This window comes from Pinus tabuliformis, chromosome 9, assembly GCF_031772625.1.
Source record: "Pinus tabuliformis cultivar Carrire ecotype Pingquan chromosome 9, CPIR1, whole genome shotgun sequence".
In the NCBI taxonomy this organism is placed as follows: Eukaryota; Viridiplantae; Streptophyta; class Pinopsida; order Pinales; family Pinaceae; genus Pinus; species Pinus tabuliformis.
In genome coordinates this window covers 1327195211-1327214462 of record NC_142307.1, presented here as the reverse complement: position 1 = coordinate 1327214462, position 19252 = coordinate 1327195211, and positions in this window count along the sequence as shown.

The window sequence follows — 19252 nt, the reverse complement described above, 5'->3', positions numbered from 1 at the left end:
TTTATAATTGAGTTCGGTAGGAGCGTATCCATTTTTCAAGTAAAAAATTAAATCAACATATTGGGAATCATTATCAATTATAGAAATGTGTTTATTGTTACCTGTATCCCCTTCGACTGGTATGTTGGATTGTCCTGTAAACAACTTACATAAATCTTGCCCTCTAACAATTTTGGCTGGTTTTATTTTGATATCGTATTCCCTCAGAGTTGTTACCCAATTTTCTCTCTTTTTTCTTCTAATTCTTTTTGCAATGGTAATTGCCTCACTGTTGGGAATGTGACTATTACTGTCGTGTGTGTTTTTAATAGATAAGGTCTAAAATGATTTACAATTTTATATACAACAGATGCCTGTTTTTCTAATTCTGAATATTTCAATTCAGTACCCTGAAAAATTGAGTTGAAAAATGAGATGGGTGCTTCAATTTTTTGGTTATTAATTTGTGTCAAAACAACAACATAAGACGTTGAAGAAGCAAAGGTATATAAGATGAAATGATTGGAGAAATTTGATTATTTAAAGAGGGAGCGTTGATAATTGCTTGTTTAATTAAATCAAATGATTGCTTTTCATGTCGGCTCCATTTAAAAACTGCGTTTTTCTTAATCATTCGCTGTTACGGTAAAATGATTTGTGAGAAATGAGGGACAAACATTTTGACAAAATTGATGTGTCCAAAAAATGATTGCATGCTTTTTTTGTTATATGTTGGAGAAATTTATGAAATTTCTTTTATTCTATCAGGGTCAATGTAAATTCCATTTTTTGACACAATAAATCCTAAGAGTTTCCCTTCACTAAGAGCGGAAAAAGAAATTTTCGGATTTTGTGAAATACCATATTTTCTACAGCGTTCAAAAATCAGTTTTAAGTCCTGTAAATGACTATTTTTGTTTTTTTAATAAACAATAATATCATCGAGATAAACAACAATTGTTTTATTTAAAAAACCTTTGAAAGCTATATCCATGGCTCGTTGGAAAGTGGCCCTTGCGTTTATTAAACCGAATGGAATTTTTTGGTAGGCATAAGTTTTCCATTTGGTTTTGAAAGTAGTTTTCACCTATCGTCTGGGTGGACCATAATTTGATTATATCCAGAGAAACCATGAAGGAAAGGAAAAAGTTCAGAAAAAGCAACTGATCGTAAAATATGTTCCATAGTGGGTTGAGGGAAATTATCCTTTTGACTGGCCTTATTAATATTCCTAAAATCTATACAAATTCGGATATCACAATTTTTCTTCCAAACATGCACCAAGTTGGAAACCCATCTTGAATGTCTAATAGGGAAAATGATTTTAGCCTTAAGGAGTTTATTCAATGCTGTTTTGATTTTATTTTCTAAGTTTGAATGAATTTTCCTTAGTTTTTGTTGGACAGGTTTATCTTTTGATATCATCGGGATTGTATGTTGAATGATAGAAGTGCCAATGTTTTCAGATCTTCGTAGCTCCAAGCAAAGAAATCCTTATATTTCTTTAACAAATTACTGAAGGATAATATTTCTTCAGACGAAAGACCAAGTCCTAAATTGATGTTCTAAGGATTAAGATCTGTCCCAAGATTTATTAATTCAAATCTTAGAGTTGAACTTTGTAGTTTTGAATTAGTAACTCTTTTAAATCTATCTTTTAAATCATATAGATCCTCAAGTTTAACTACAGGTTTGGGTATGGGATTATCCTCAATTTTATGCCTTAATTGATCACTGTGTTCATCCTCATCAATTATTCGGTCATCGTATGATTTTTCAGAAGTTAGGAAACTTAAAATGTCTTCATCATCATTGCGTACCCACTAGTTGGTGATATTATCGGGAATGGATGGCCTAAAGATTAATTCTACAAAAAATATATTGGGACTGTAATCTTTGGATGTGATCAATTTTGATGCAACGTTAGCAAGAAGGTCAGCGCTGGCATTCTGAATTCTAGGAATAGCAGAAATGTTAAACGCTAAAAAATGTGAAGTGAGAGACTGAACAAATGACTGATAATGCTTCAAGTGTGTATAAATACAATGCATCATGTTTCTTACTTGTTTTACTACAATTTTTGAATCTCCATAAACGTACGAGTATTTAACGTCAAGGCTAATTGATTTATACATACCTTGGACCAATGCCTTATATTCTGCAATATTATTTGCGCATTCAAATTCCAATCTGCAAGTCAGCATTGTCTTCACACCTTCAGGATTAATAAATATGCAACCTGCTCCTGCACCATCGCTTGATTTCGACCCATCAAAATACAATGTCCAGAATAACGAATTAACTAATGGTTTTTCTAACATATTTACACATCTGGAAAAGTTTGTCTATGAAAAGTTTTCAGTTTGAGAAGTTACAAAACTACTCAGAAATGGTGACATTTGTGCTTTAAAATTCTAAAATATGATTCATTAGAGTAGTTTCCAAGAATGTTTCTATTAAATGCTATTACCTCATTTTCACCTTCGAAATCCGTTACTAAATGTTTCATGTGTTTTTCTTTGTTGATTCTAATTTGATTTGACTTTCCATTAAATGGGAGCCATAAGTGAGACCAATCGGTGGAAAAATAACTGTGTAGTTTTTCTGACCAATCTCTACTAAGAATTAAACCGTAGAAATTTGGGATACCATGAACGAGTATATCAATTATTTGACACACTTCAGGATTCAAAGATAATCTAATAAGAACTGAATTAATTTCTCCTATGACTTTGACTTTTGTCTTATTGAGTTGCAAAATGTGAACTCGGGTTTTCTGGGTGACATGTTTAATTTCAGACAAACTGAATACGGCATGATATTCGAAGAAGCCCCTGAATCTACCAAGCAATTATCTACATTTTTATTAAATATTTCAAAAGTCAAAAGAAAAGGAGGAGTATGTGAGTTAGACCTGTCACCTATCAGAATAGCATCAACGGAATTGAATAATGGATGAACAAGAGGTTTACCCATTCCGTTAGAAGCTTTGGATACCACAACAATAGGAAGAGGAGAAGCAGGTACTGCATTCAATTCTTTTAGTAAAAATTTCTGTTCTTGTTTGAGTTTAGTGAGTTCATGGAGGGAAATGTTTGCTTTTATTTTCTTCATACCCTCAACTATATTGTACTCAATAGTATTTGAAACTACTAAGGTTATAGGTGAGGATGGAGAATTGGAAGAAGATGGAAATACTTGGGGAGAAGTGGAAGTGGATTTTATTACAAAAGCTTTATCTTTAGTAGTAGAAGTTGTAGGTTTCTGTTTCTGAATTGATTTTATAGGATCAAGTGAACCTTTACTTCTTGTGTTAACATGTAATGCTTCATATTCATTTTCACTATCAGAAATAGGAAGCATAAAATCCCACATTCCATTTAACTCAGTGATTTGTTCATCTTGGGATTCATCAATAGAAAATGCTACTTATTCATCATCTTCATCATCAGTTCCTGCATTAGAGATCGTGTTTGGAGGTTGCGAATTAGGTGGCTGATTTCTTTTGAATGGTCTAATTTTTTTTTGGAAGAGGATTCAACTACTTGTTTTTTTATCTCTACCATCTCGTTAGACAAAGTTTTAAGGATTTGCTGTAAGCCTTCAAGATCAAAGTGATATTTAGGTGTTTTTTTTTAGCTTCACCCTTAAATGTAACTCTTTATTTTTCTGTCTTCCTGATCTTTTTTCTTTCCTAGTGCATTTATCCCCTTCTCTACAGACACATCTTCTTTCATGTTATCTACCAAGGCATTTTTATTATCCCTATCTACAAAAATTCCTATGTTAGAAGGAAGAGATGAAATATACCATTCAATTTGTACATCGACACCAGGTCTAGAAGTAGCTGGGATTTTATTTAACAATGTGCCAAATCTAGAATTGAAATCTTTTACCTTTTCCCCTGAATTTGTTTTTAAATTGGAAAGGTCATTGATAAGAGATGCAGTTGACCGATCATCACCAAATTTAATAAAAAAATGTTCTTCAAAAATATCCCAACTAGTAATAGAATTGGCTGGTAATGAAAAGTACCAAGACCCTGTTGATCCTGTAAGAGTGTATGGGAATAATCTAACAACAACATCTTCTTCATCTACCCCATTAAGATTGATGGCTAACATATAGTTGTGAAGGTGTTCTTTAGTAGGTAACCCATCATCGGGATTGAATTTGGGAAGCCATCTTTCAGGATGTTTCGGTAGAGGATGAAGTGGTGCTGGCATTTGAACAACTGCTGGATTGGACCATGGTTTGGATTCCATTGTAACAGTTGGAGAGGTGGATGTGATGAAAGAACTGGTAGCTATGATAGTACTGCTTGAGGCAACACTAGTTGTTTGTGTAGAGGAAATGGAAATAGATGAAGTGAATGGTAGAGAGAAAAGAAATGAAAAAGGAAGAAATGGAGATGTTGGTGAATGAGAAAATGAGGTAATCTCACTAATAGATGTTTGGGAATCTGATGTAGTAGTTTCTGTTCGGTGAGATTGAAGTGGAAATTCAAATGGAAAGATGCCAAGTTTTTCACTTTGGGATCGAGTTAAAACACTATTTCCTTGAAAAATAAAAGTTATTCTTCCTTCAGAAGCTTCAGATGATTCAAGATTTTCTGCTGAAATGGCGACGTCTTCCAATTTCTTTATCAAAGTTGTAATTTCTGGTGATTTTGGAGTATAATCCACATGGATTACCTCAGGAAGTATTCTATGAGACTTGGGAGGTGATTGTACAACTCCTGATCTAAAAGTAGGAGATTTTGGAGGGGATCTGGAAGTTGTAGGATATTTGGAAGGGGAATGACTCTTGGAATGGACTTTTGTTTTTGGATTGGACTTACTTTCCATTCATAGTGTGCATTTACTCCTTCTAGTGCAAAAAAGTGTTGAGGCCTCGAAAATTGCTGCTTCAACACGGGGGGGAACCACTCGGTCCGGACCTTAAGGCGTCTCCTTTTCGGTTTAAGTAGTGGCTCCGACTGGGGATAATGGGACCAATTTCCCAATTAAAGATGATTGAATGAGTGTTTAATGCTTGTTGCAAAGTGAAATGGATGGATTTGTAGTAATGAGTTAAATGGAAAAATATGTATTAATTTACTCTATAACCCGAGATTGTTTAACTTTTATCTAGATGCGATCAATAATGATTTTCCTTAGTAAATGACAATATAGATTGCTCAAACACCAATGGAAGTGAAACTATTTCAAGATGATTAGTTTGATTAAGTAGTTAATCAAAATAAAGTGTAAACTCATATCGCATTTAGAATATCACAACAAATTGCTTAACATGTATAAAAATATCAATGGCAGCATGATCAATAGTGAATACATGTAACATTGTTCTTTAAATATCAAGTTATAAGCAATTTGAAAAGATAAATTTAGTATTTACTTTTGAAAAAAACAGAGGTACAATGATAGAAATACCATATATACTTCACTCAACTCATAAAAGAAATAACAACAGTTTATTCCTTTCCACAAAGATGATTCCAGGAGTACAATGATCTAACTTGTCAAAATTCTTTATGAAAATTCCTAAACAATGCTCCAATCGTTCTTTTGAGAAAAGGATGAAAGTACAGTAGTGCGAGCTTTCATAAGCCTTTTTTCATAAAATTCAGGACCTTTATTTCCTATAGTAGCTAAGCTTTAATAACAAAAAACAACTCTAATCTATTGTGCAAAGCATTGAGGGCATTAAATAGATCCCTTCAACAATGCTTAAAGTAAAACAATCTTTTGGTATAAGTTTCTGAAAATGGTCTGTTGTCATCATTAGCTTCATTTGTTCCATCGAATTCTTTGGATGTATGTCTATCTGTTTGAATTGATCAACACAACTGTCATTCTTTGTCATGAACCAGAATACGACAATCAAGAATCAATAAGATGGAAATAAATGAGACCGATAATAGAGTTTTATTTGAAACAAATCACTTTTGTAGGAAATCAGGAAAAAATAGAGCGCAATAAATTTGACACAAACATCATGAAGAGGAATGCTGACTGAGGAGGTGGAGCTTTACGACTTATCAGAAATCATATTTTTGGGGAAAGACTTCAGAACAATTGCAATCAGTATAGAATCAGGGGCAGAAATTTTATAACAATCACAACTGGTTTAGACAGAGAGTATTTCATATAAAATCCAAAAGGGGGCCTTCTCAAATAAAATTGCAATCGACAGTGTGTAGTGGGCAGAACCTTTAGACTCCCGGATACTCCAATAGCTCCAGATGCGAAATTATAATGAAATAGATTTTATAATCCCGTCGGGTCTGGTTATATTACTTATCACAAATCAACAGGGGTGAAGGATTTATTATAAGTTGTGTCCCTATGAAACTTGTGATTGCAGGGTCTCATGGTGACGTCACTATGACATGGCGGATGATGTGGAATGGTGATGTGGCAATTGAAGTGGCGGATGACATGGATGCTGACGTGGATTTGACGTCACTACTAATGTCATATCGTAATCGACATTGGGATGAGGTATGACTTTTTAAAACTTTTCAATTGCGATATAGGCCTTGGACGCGATATTAATATAAATCGTAGTGAATAATCCGGTTGGGTCTGGGCCTTATCACATATCACAATCCTCACAAGGCAATGGTTGTTACGATTGTGTGGACGTGTGATTTTAATGAAGCGAAGTTGATAATCATCATGGGTTTGGGCTTAACTGCATATCGAAATCAGCGGTGGGATATGGATTTGAGCTATTTTTAGAACCTGTGGTAGTCATGGACGCGGGGTTTTATGAATTGTAATGGATTTTTCCGTCGGGTCCGGGCTTTTTATTATATCGCAATCGAAAAAGGGAGCGGGAGGCATGACCCTTTGGTAACTACGATAGCCGTGGATGCGGGATTTTAATGAAGTGAAGTTGATAATCCTCGCGGGTTCGGGTTTAATCACATATTGCAATCGGTAGTGGGGTATGGACTTAAGCTTTTTTTAGAACCTACGGTAGTTACGGATGCTGGGTTTTATGAATTGTAATGGATTTTCCGTTGGGTCCGGGCTTTATCGCATATCACAATCAGCAAAGGGAGTGGGAGGCATGGCCTTTGGAAACTGCGATAGCCGCGGACGCGGGGGATTATGGATTGGTGTGTATAATCTCGTCGGGTCCAGGCTATCTTGCAAATCGCAATTGGCAGTGTGTAGTGCGGTCAAGCCTTTAGCTTTTTTGAAATTTTGCAATGGTCGCGAATGCGGGGAATTTCATGAATTGCATTAACTTTCCTGTCGGGTCTGTTTATATCACATTTCGCTAAGGCCGCAGGTATTACCATGGGGTGATATTTATTTGCGACGTGGGGAAGTGACAAGGACTTTGGATAAGTTAGAGTTTTAAATTGTAAATCACATTTAAATTGAACTTCGATTTTTTTATTTTTTATTTTTATTTTGATAACCCAATGTTTAATACTTAGGGCATAAAAAGCCTAAGTATGAGTCTTGGTCTCTTGGGCTATTTAGATTTTGTTTTATTCAAGACACATAAAAATATTTTTATTTTTTTATGTTTTAAAATTTATTAAGGGTCCCCATTTTAATAAATTAAATTTCATAGGAAATTTAAAAAATAGAAAAATGGGGTTTGTTGAATAGAACAATAGGCGACTACATGCATCTGAACTATGTTACAATGAGGCTCAAAGACCTATTTATTATTGAGAAATAATGGAAAACCTTAAACATCCAAAAACCTAACCCTAAGAGATGAAGTGCCAAAACTATGGGCCTCGTTTGAGTAAATTGGTACAACGACTTCCTGCGGTTGTAACTTTGGCATACGATCTTTATTTGACGTGCACAAACTTTGTTAGAAAGATCTATCTGAGGACTACAGATTTTGAGTGGAAAACATAGGTCAAAACTCTATGTTTGCCTCAGTTTTCCAAAAAAACATCGTTTAGGGCCGCAAAAAGAATACGAAAGTTCAGGACTTGAAAAAATGCCAAAAATAGTAAACTGTGCTACAATTAAGGAAACTAAAAAGGAGATAATGGTGGTGTTCCAACTGGAATAGGCGAGTGTCAACCAACATCCACCTGGATTAGATCTTCTTGGCCTTTCAGATGTTGATTTCCTTTACCATGGTGGCATATTCCACGATCTATTCCTTTCTTCACACATTCCATTCCTAGGAGCTTCCAATCAGATTTCCTTAATTGTAGTCAACCACCTCATACTTCATATGAAGACATATTATGTTGATTTCACCTAATGAATGTGTGACCCATGCATTTCCTGCATCCCTTTGAGGGAGGAGATCTTTTCTTTAGATCACACTCTTAAGATAAAGCATTGGTTCATGATATCTGCAACCATATGGCATGACTTCCACAATATCAAATGTAAGCACACATACCTAATTTTTCCTTTGGATCATCCAGACTTCCTGCAACAAATTCCTTGATTGGAAGAGCTTCAATCCCTTGATCTACTTCACTTTTATGTCATCATACCATTATCCCGTGAATTCCACAAGTTTGAAATTTTTGATGAAACACTTGCTTTCCGTCATGATCGGTGAACCTTTCAATGACGATTCTGTTTGATCAATTTAATGTTCTTAAATTGCAAGCATAAATTATTGACCGAAGTTGGTAAACTTATGAAGTGCTGGTGCACTATATATGATAGAAGCCTTTCCTTTAGTTTGTAAGATGACGGTTATGTTTGTTTTGGGATTTTCATTGTTTATTTAGATTCTTATTAGATTAGAGTTAGTTTTCTACAAATTAATAAGTGGAAGTTAAACTATTGTTAGATTAATCTACCAGGTCATATCTATGTTGAGTATCATCATAAAATATCTTATGTTAATCATCCTAAAATTATGAACCTATCTAAACTCCTTGCCGCTATAAAAAGAGTATTGAAGTTCTAATTATTCTAATGATCCTTCAAAAGCTTGTCTGCAAAATATATACAAATTCAGATTTTAAAGAGCATGAAAGTAATCTTCTAATTGCTAACTACAGAATAGATACAAGTTCTAACTCTGAAAGCATAAAAAATCTAACTGTAAATAAGTAAAAAAACGTTGAAGAAATAAATTATTAAATGACTATAAGCGCATAAGAAATAATGAAATGATGAATGAAATGGTTGATTTATAAAGAAATATTGAAAACAACGAAGTAAGGAAACTAAACTAGAATGCAATGATAATGCGATAACAGACACTGATTAAATGAAAATAATATAAAACGATGAAATGAAATAAACTAAAACCTTGACTGTCTGGAGGGGCCCTTTGCATCTAGTAGGTGTAAATCACACTCACATACGCATCGAATCACAAAAAGGTAACTTCAATTAATATGGGAACAAAGCTTTGTTTCATAATTCTTCAACAATTAACTATTACTTCCTCCTTATCATTTATAGAGGATACATACTTATATATAAAATGCGTGCTCAACAGTTTGAGACTTCTATGCCTACATATATGTTGATCAATCCTTATTCAAATTTGAAGCTAAATAGAAAGAGTGTTATCTCGTTGATTAACTATTTGGAAAGAAAATCGAAGAAACGTGATGCATTTAGACTTTTGCTACTACGTGTTTGACCCATGCCTTTGACCATGCCACTGTGTGATTCCTTCAGTGGATTGGCTTGAGTGAATAGGAGGAGATCCATGAGGGGATCAATCCTCAACTACCCATGTGGTTATTTGCTTCATTGGTGCACTAGAACCTCGCAAACCATGGAGGTAGTTGTAAATTTATAAAATAGCTGCAAAATCATGTTAATTCCATAGATAATACAATCTTTAACATATAAGGCACATTAACAAATATGAAAAAAAGACATGTAAAAGTTTTTACCTTATCAAAATCTATGATTTACTGCTTTTATTGAGTTGATAGTGATGATGAAAAAGAGGAAAATGGAGGAAAAAGGATGTAAAAACAAAATAGTTATGGAACTCTACATTCCCCCACACTGAAGATTTTGTATGTCCTCATACAAAACGCAAAATTGATATCTTTATTAAACTACTGCATTTGCTTGGATACTTCTACCAGTACATCTAACTTCATCTTTTTCACTTTCTTTCCAGTCATTGCCATCCTTGGTTTCCTCATGAGGATCTTGTATTTCAAGTTTATAACCTGTATTTGTAAATCCTTGTTTTCTTCTTTAGTTTCTTATTCTTATTAAAACACAAACTTAGATGTAAGAGGAGGTTGTCACTCTTGGCTATTTGGATTTCATTATGTGCTTTCAAGGCTTGATTTTCATTTCCTTGTTTAATGTGTCCAGTTCGAAGATTTCCTATTTCAATATATTGATTACTGGAGGTTCTTGTGGTTCATTAAACTGGACTTCTTCTTCCTATTGAATTGGAATTGTTGTTATTGTTGCGTCCCTTTTCTCCAGGGATTCAATATAATCATAGATCTCTTGCTGCATCGGATCAATCTCTGGCATTCTTCATCTTGGACTCTGAGGAGGCGAGGTGACAGTTGGTGATAAAACCCTCGGTGATGAAACCCTTGGAGGAGTTCCTGAATCTTCTTCTTCTGCCTCTGAGTTTTCTTCTATTTCTATATTGACATGCTCTGTGCTCTTTGAGGGTAGTTCTTTTGCTGAGTTGAGTTTGGTACTCCTTCTTAAACCTATGACAAGGGTCTTTTGAGTTTTCTTCCTTTCTGTTTTAGTCTTCTCTGCTTGCGGTGAAATCTCTGTCTCTTTACTGGCTTTCTTTCTTCTAAAATTTCTTTTGTTTATTTTCTCTAAAAATTTTGCAAGAGGGATGTCATCTTCTGACAATTTCTGTGGCTGCTATGGTTCTTGTTCCTATGTCCGATCAATTTTTATTTTCCTTACCTTCTTAGTTATGCTGCTATTTGGCTTCCCATGAGTTTCTTCCTGAAAGTGATTTCTTACTAAAAAACTTTCTGAGTTATCACTTATGTTTTGGAGATGAGATTCAACAAGTATTTTGACTAGACCATGGTGATACATTGTATGATCTATAAAGTGAATTCTCCTCTGAACATTCCTTGACATCTTTCAAAGACTATTCAATAAGAAATATGGAAGATTTATCTCATTTTCTTCACGAAAATTCATTAGCAACCGAATATGATAGAAAAACATACATCCAAACCTTCCTTCGCAGGTAACAAATTTTTGGATTATTAGAAGTAGGTTCCTCCACTTATTTTTCAATTCCATGCTTGGGATGCCCTTCTTGAAAATGGTGGTGTCCATGCTTGGCTTCTTCAGGAAAACCTTCCAGTCTTGTTTTTCAATACCTCTATTCTTGAACGATTTCTCTCCAATATGTAGCAGTCCAGCGGATTCAACTATAAATGACTCTGTCACTGTGAATTTGATGTCCCCTATCTCCACTTCGACTCCATCAAAATCCCTGGTGAAGGATTTGGTCACTTATTTATGGAAGCCATCGAATTTCTCTACAAATTCTAGCCACTACGCTTTCTACAATAATTCTTTTGTCTGTGGATACCCCTCCAAAAATTTCTTCCCTGTTGGCTCTGTTCTGACTATCACTCCCATGGCCAAGAAGCTTCATTTCAAAACTGTTTTGTTTGACAGGGTAGGATGGCTTGGTAGGGTTTTTAGAGCGGAAAGGTCGAGAGTGTGAGTGATGGAATAATGAGAGCATAGGTAGTGAGGGTATAAGGGAATGAGGTAGAATCTATCCATTAAGATCATTCATGTGTATGTTTTGGGTGGTCGATTCAATGGATCAGAATATGAGTTATGATGACTGGGAGTGAATGGCAGATTATGCACGATTTGACATGACATGATCAACTCTTTGTAATAATGATTTTGATTTTTTTTCGATAGTACTATGTCTTATAATTCATATATGTAATGTTTTGATCCCTATTATTAAATTAAAGAAGTGCATACCTTTGAATTATTTTCTTTCTAACCTTTGGTTTCCTTTTATGCTGTCTTCAGGTACTTTTCAATTGAGGGAGTCAATCATTCCTTCAATTGTATGATCAGAAGTGTCTGTCAAATTGGTTGCAGAAAGTCATCATAGTTGCAGAAAATCAAAAATTCTGTAGCTATTTACTATTTTTGAAAAGAAAGGGATAAAAGAATATGGAATTCTAGATAATGGGATACAAAGAAAATTTAAGATGCTAAGAATTCTTGATTTTCACCTTGAATTTTCTACATAACCATGCCAAAAATTATTGGTTTTCATGTTTATATATATATATATATATATATATATATGAAAAAGAAAATTTTAAGGTGGAGAAGAAGAATAATTCTTCTTGACCAACTTCAAATCAGAGTTGTCCTGGAAAATATTTACAAATTCCTCCTTTGTCATTGGCTTATGATAGATCCCGAGTCGATGTCCATTCACTAAGAGAGGAACTTTTTCTTCATCAATAGTCCTAATTCTGACTGCTCCATTATAAAAAAAAATTCAATCTCATAAGGCCCAAGCCAGTGAGTTTGAAACTTTCCTTGGAAATTTTTGAACTTTGAATCAAAGAGTAATGCCCAGTCTCCTGGCTGAAATTTTATTTCTTTGATGTATTTATCATGCCATTTGGATCTCTGTTGCTGGAATAAACTAGTCTTCTAGATAGCATCTTGCCTTATTTCATCAAGCTCATTGAGTTGTCCCATTCTTTTCTTTTGTGCTTCTGATAAGTCAAGTCCCAACTTGACTGTTGTCTTGTAGGTCTGAATTTGGAACTCAATTGGAAATAGGACTTGCTTCCCATAAACAAGTTCATAGGGAGTATGTCCTATAGTGTTTCTCCATGTGGTACGGTAGGCCCATAAAGCTTCTGGAATATTTTCTGCCCAGTCCCTTCTATGCAAGTGAATTGTCTTGGTGAGGATTGCTTCAATCACTTTGTTGGTAGACTCTACTTGTCCATTTGCTTGTGGATGGTATGGAGTAGATTTCCGATGCTTGATTTTATATTCTTCCACTATCTTTTGCACTACTCTGTATGTAAATTTCTTTCCTTGATCTATTACAATTTCTCTTGGAACACCAAAACAAGTAAAAATACCCTAAAAAAGAAGTGAAACTATAGGATTTTCAGTAGAAAAATAAAGTGCTTTAGCTTCTACCTATTTAGTAACATAATCAGTACATACAAGATTTTTTTTTTTTTGAAGATGGATTAATTGGTCGAACAAAATCGAAAGCCCATTTTTCGAAGGGTTCAATGAGTGTCTGAGGCTGTAGTGGAATTTCATCTGAAGGAACAAGTTTCCCCATTCTTTGACAACTATCACACCTCTTAACATATTCCTTGGAATCCTTAAAAAGGGAAGGCCAATAATATCCTAAGAGAAGGACTTTATAAGCAGTTGTTTTGTCAGCAAAATGACCCCCACATGGTTCTTCATGGCATGCTTTAAGTATTTCAGGTATTTCGTCTTCTCTTACACACCTTCGGATAATGAGATCTAGTCCCGTCTTATATAATTCTTCATTTATCCATGAATAAGATGCACTTGTTTGGATTATTCTTCTCTTTTCTCTAGGAAACAAAGAGGAGGGTAACTTCCCTGGAACTAAATAATTGGAAATATCTACAAACCAAGGTGATTTAGTAGATACTGCAAAAATATATTCATAAGGAAACTTATCTTCTATAGGGGTATCATTGTTATCATTTTGAATTCTAGATAAAAAGTCAGCAATTGTGTTTTGTTTTCTAGGTCGGTCCATAATGGTGATATTGAATTCTTGTAACAGTAATAGCCATCTTGTTGCTCTACCATTAGTAACTAGTTTATTCATTAAATATATAGTGGAAGAATGGCTTGTATGAATGAAATTTTCATAGCCAGTAATGTAATGTCTAAATTTATTAATGGCATGAATGACAACTAAAAATTCCTTTTCAGTTACAATATAATTTAGCTATGCAGGAGTTAAATTTTTACTGGTATAATAAATGGCATAAGGAGTGAGGTATTTTTGTCCTAACACAACTCCTAAAGCTATGTCTGAAGCATCAGTTGATATATGAAAAGGCAATTTCCAATTAGGTCCTTTTAAGATGGGTGCTTCAGAGATCTTCTTTTTCAAAGTTTCAAAACACTTTTAAAAATCAGAGTTTCAATTGAATTCACAATATTTGATGAGTAATTTGAAGAGTGGAGATGCAATATTTGTGATGTTTTCTATGAATCTTCTATAATATCCAGTAAAACAAAGAAAACTCCTAACATCTCGTTGACAACTTGGGATTGATAATTTGGAAATAATTTCTACCTTAGATGAGTCTACCTTAATTCCATTTCCTGAAATATGGTGACCTAAAACAATTCCTTCATTAAACATCATAAAACATTTTTCATGACTTAATGAAAGATTTGCTTCTTTGCATATTATGAGAACTTTTTCTAAATTTTCAAGTGCTTCTTCAAAATAATTTCCATAAACTGCAAAATCATCCACATACACTTCCACACAACCATGAATAAGATCAAAGAAAATTCCTAGTACTGTTGTTTGGAATGTTTCTGAAGCGTTGCATAATCCAAAAGGAAGTACTCGGTCAGAATAAGACCCCCATGGACAGGTGAATGTGGTTTTGTCTTGATCTTCAAGTGCTACTTGAATATGATTATACCCACTAAAACCATCCAAAAATGAGAAATATTTTTTCCTGCTAATGTATCTAAAACTTGATCTATTAAAGGGAGTGGAAAGTGATATTTTGAAGTTGCTTTATTCAATTCCCTATAATCAATGCATACTCTCCATTTTCCATTTTTCTTAGGAACGATTAATAGGGGTGAAACCCATTGACTGTCTGATATTGGATAAATGAAATTTACATTTAACAGTTTCTACAATTCATTTTTAACAATTTCTTTTAAGTTTGGATTCATTCTTCTTTGTGGTTGTCGAACTGGTCTAGCATTTTCTTCAATATAAATATGATGCATGCAGGTTTTCGGATCAATTTCCTTTATATCAGTGTGTTCCCATGCATATGCTGAAGAGTGTTTTTGCAATATTTCTACCAGTTTCTTTTTTTCTGTAATCCTTCCAGGTTTTCATTGATGTTCAAGATTTTTCCTGGAAAAATCTCTATTGAAGGGTTTTCAAATTTTTCCATAGAATGTAAAGACATTTGTCTAGATGATAGATATTCAATATTACATTATTCTTGAAAATTTTGACTATTGTCAAAATATAAAGAGGGTTCATTATTTTCTATTGAATTTAAAATTTGATCCTCTTCATTCATTTGTGCAATAGTGAAAATTGGTTGTATATCATTATCATCATCTATCCATTCTTCATTTTCTACTTCTATCATTGTTTTTGCACGTGGGTACAATGTAAATATCTTTGTCGAGCTTCCATCTGATATAAACATGTCTCCTGATCTACAACTGATAAAATCATCTGCTGTGGCTAACCATGACCTTCCTAAAATTGATGGATGTCCTCCTAAATTATTCTTGGGTGTTAGAATCATGAAATCAACATGATATTCCTAAGAATCCAAGGATACATATATATATCTTCTAACACACCATTAGGTTTAATTACATACCTGTTTGCTAATTGTAACAATGTTGGTGTGTATGGAAGATTAGGAAGCTTCAATTTATCCATAATTTGTTTGCTCATTATGTTTATGGCTACTCCTAGATCAGCCAGTGTGTTTGGTATTTCAGTTCCATTGACGTGTGTTTTTACAATGGGCTTCCTGGATCTAAATAGTTTTGAATTGTTTTCTTCCCCATCATGATATCTGCAATTCTCCCGACTAGTTGAATTCCTTTTATTTCTTTTCTTTTTTATTACTGATCCTTTAGTACTCAATTCCTTAATTGTTTTTTGCAAAAAATTAGTATTTCATTTATTGGTTGTAATAAAGGAATTTTTATACAGACATTTTTTAATTCATCTAACATATCATAATCATGCAATATGATTTGTTTTTCTACTCTATCAATTTTCAACCTTTTAGGAAAAGGTGGTCTTGAGATAGATACTAAAGGTTGTTATATAATAGGAGTATTATTATAATGTGTGTGATTTTTTTATGTTTCAATATTTTATTTCTGAGGAAGGGAAATATCTTCTTCAGAGTTATTATTATCTTTTTGAGAATTCTTTTATGTTTCTTGAATAACAACAGATGGTTTCTTCCTTTCTAATAATCTACCAGACCTTAATTGAACATTATTGAGGTCTAATGGAGTTATCATATAAGTTTGAGGATTCTGTCCTTATAAGTTGTAAACAAGTTGTGAAGTTTTATTATTTGGATTTGAGAGTGGTTGAACAGGTAATTTATTTGGTCTTTGAGAAAATGGCAAAGAAATTTGTGGATTTTCATTTTGAGCTTGAGCTTGAGGTATCTAGTTTGTTTGAGGGAAGTATTGTGGTGGAAAATTTGGATAAGGTGGCGGATATTGTTGATATGAGAATATCTTCCATAAGGATTTTTCCATCCTTGATTCAAAGATTGTAGTTGAGCCCAAGGCTTCCATGGCATAGGTGGATTCTAATTATTTTGTGAATATTGTGAAAATTGTTGAGGATTAAAAACTTGATTTTGATTTGTTTGAGGATTTTTCCACGGTCTTTTGGCAATAAAGTAAAGAGGGTATACCTGATTTGGCATTCCTTCTTCACTAAACACAACCTTAAGACCTGTTATAGAGGGACATTATTTTGTATCGTGATTTTCTGCACATATAACACAAGTTTCTATGCTTTTTAAATCCAAATGACATTCTCTCAGAGCATGTTTCTTTCTACACCTAGGACAAAAGATGGATAATGCAACATTTTAAACTTTCTGCTTATTTTGTATTTTAAGAGTGTCAATTTGCTCACTTAGACTCCCTAAAATATATGTTTTAAATTTATCAAGAAAACTACCCATTTCCTCCCTACTTACTATCCTGATTGCAGATTTATTTACTCTTGATAAAAGAGGATCCCTTGAAATTTTCGTTGTTCTTGCTTTACCTCTTGAAATATGTACACATAGATCACACATATCTGCAAATGGTAACTGAGAAATATCTCCTTTTCCCATTAGATTGAGAAGATCAATCCACTCATATTTAATGGATTTGAGTAAGAGAGCTTTCAAAGTTTCCTCATCCAGATTATTCATTTTTTCCCTTTTGATAATATAAACAAATCTTTCGACAAAGTCTTCGAGATTCTCATCTTCTTTTTGTACCATTTCAAAGACTACATCTTTAATGTTCTGAGGCATACAATAATCATTATATTTCTCTAAGAATGCATCTTTCATTTATGCCCATATCCTTATTGAATTCGTTTCTAAACTCATAAACCATTTTATTGCTGCATCCTTTAAGGTGGCAGGGAACAATTTTTGTTTTTGAGCATAATCCAGATAATCATATGAACTACATACTACTTCAAATTTAAAGAGAAATGTCTTTGGGTATTCACTTCTTATTCCATGAAAATTGGAGAGGATAGAAGGCGAGATATTTTTAATTGTTAATGTTGTATCTTCATCAAGGATAGGGAACCCAAAAGGTTCTGGATTTCCTCTTCCTCTACCTCTACGACCTCCTCTTCCACCTCCTCTATTTCCTCCTCCTCCTCCTCCAATACTATGTTGTTCACCATTGACATTGTGTACTTCTGCTTCCCCTTCTTCACCCATGATGGATTCTTCATAATAGATATCTGGTTCTCCAATGAGATTATCTAGTTTTTCTTCTAGTTCTTATGGTTCCTGTATCAATGGTTTGAAGTAAGTTTCTTCCTCTTCTTCTTCAGTAGGCACTTCCAACTCTTGATCTAAAAGTTGTTCTCCATTTGAAGATAGGAAAATTATTCTAGTAATTAGAGATGTAGGATCTACTTCTATCACAACCTCTGTTGATGATGTTGGTGAACCTTTAGATTGGATTTCGGATCTTAAGATTTCAGGAAGTCTATATTGGCCTACTATGGATGGAATTCGAGTTTGTGTGGGTTGTGTGGCACTACGAGGTTGTGGTGGAGTGAGTGATAATGTAGGAATTAAACTTCTTCCTCGACCTACAAACCTACCTCTAGAGTCTCTTTCCATATGCATATCATGTTTTTATTTGTTTTTGTAAAGGCTTCTATTTACACTTCCCCGACAACGACGCCAAAATGTTTGGTCAGTTTAGTGTTCTTAAATTGCAAGCATAAATTATCGATCGGAATTGGTAAACTTATGAAGTGCAGGTGCACTATATATGCTAGAAGCCTTTCCTTTAGTTTGTAAGATGATGGTTATGTTTGTTTTGGGATTTTCGTTGTTATTTAGATTCCTATTAGATTAGAGTTAGATTTCTACAAATTAATAAGTGGAAGTTAAGCTACTGTTAGATTAATCTACCAGGTCATATCTATGTTGAGTATCATCCTAAAATATCTTATGTTAATCATCCTAAAATTATGAACCTATCTAAACACCTTGCTGCTATAAAACAAAGTATTGAAGGTCTAATTATTCTAATAACCCTTCAAAATCTTGTCTGCAAAATAGATACAAATTATGATTTTAAAGAGCATGAAAGCAATCTTCTAATTGCTAACTATAGAATAGATACAATTTCTAACTCTGAAAGCATAAAAATATTGATTGTAATTAAGCGAAAAAATGTTGAAGAACTAAATTATTAAATGACTGTAAGCGCAAATTAAATAACGAAATGATGAATGAAATGACCGAGTTATAAAGAAATAATGAAAACAATGGAGTAAGGAAACTAAACTAGAATGCAATGATAATGTGATAACAAAAAGCGATTAAATGAAAACAATATAAAACGATGAAATGAAATAAACTAAAACCTTCACTATCTACAGGGGCCGTCCACATCCAGTAGCTGTAAATCACACTCTCATACGCATCGAATCATAGAAATGTAACTTCAATTAATATAAGAACAAAGGTCTGTTTCACAATTATTCAACAATTAACTATTACTTCCTCCCTATTATTTATAGAAAATACATATTTATATATAAAATGTGTGCTCAATAGTTTGAGACTTCTATGCCTACAGGTCTGTTGATCAATCCTTATTCAAATTTGAAACTAAATAGAAAAAGCATTATCTCGTCAATTTTCTATTTGGAAAGCAAATCGAAGAAACATGATGCATTCAGACTTCTGCTACTATATGTTTGACCCATGCCTTTGACCACACCACTGTGTGATTCCTTCAGTGAATTGGCTCGAGCAAATAGGACGAGATCCATGAGGGGATCA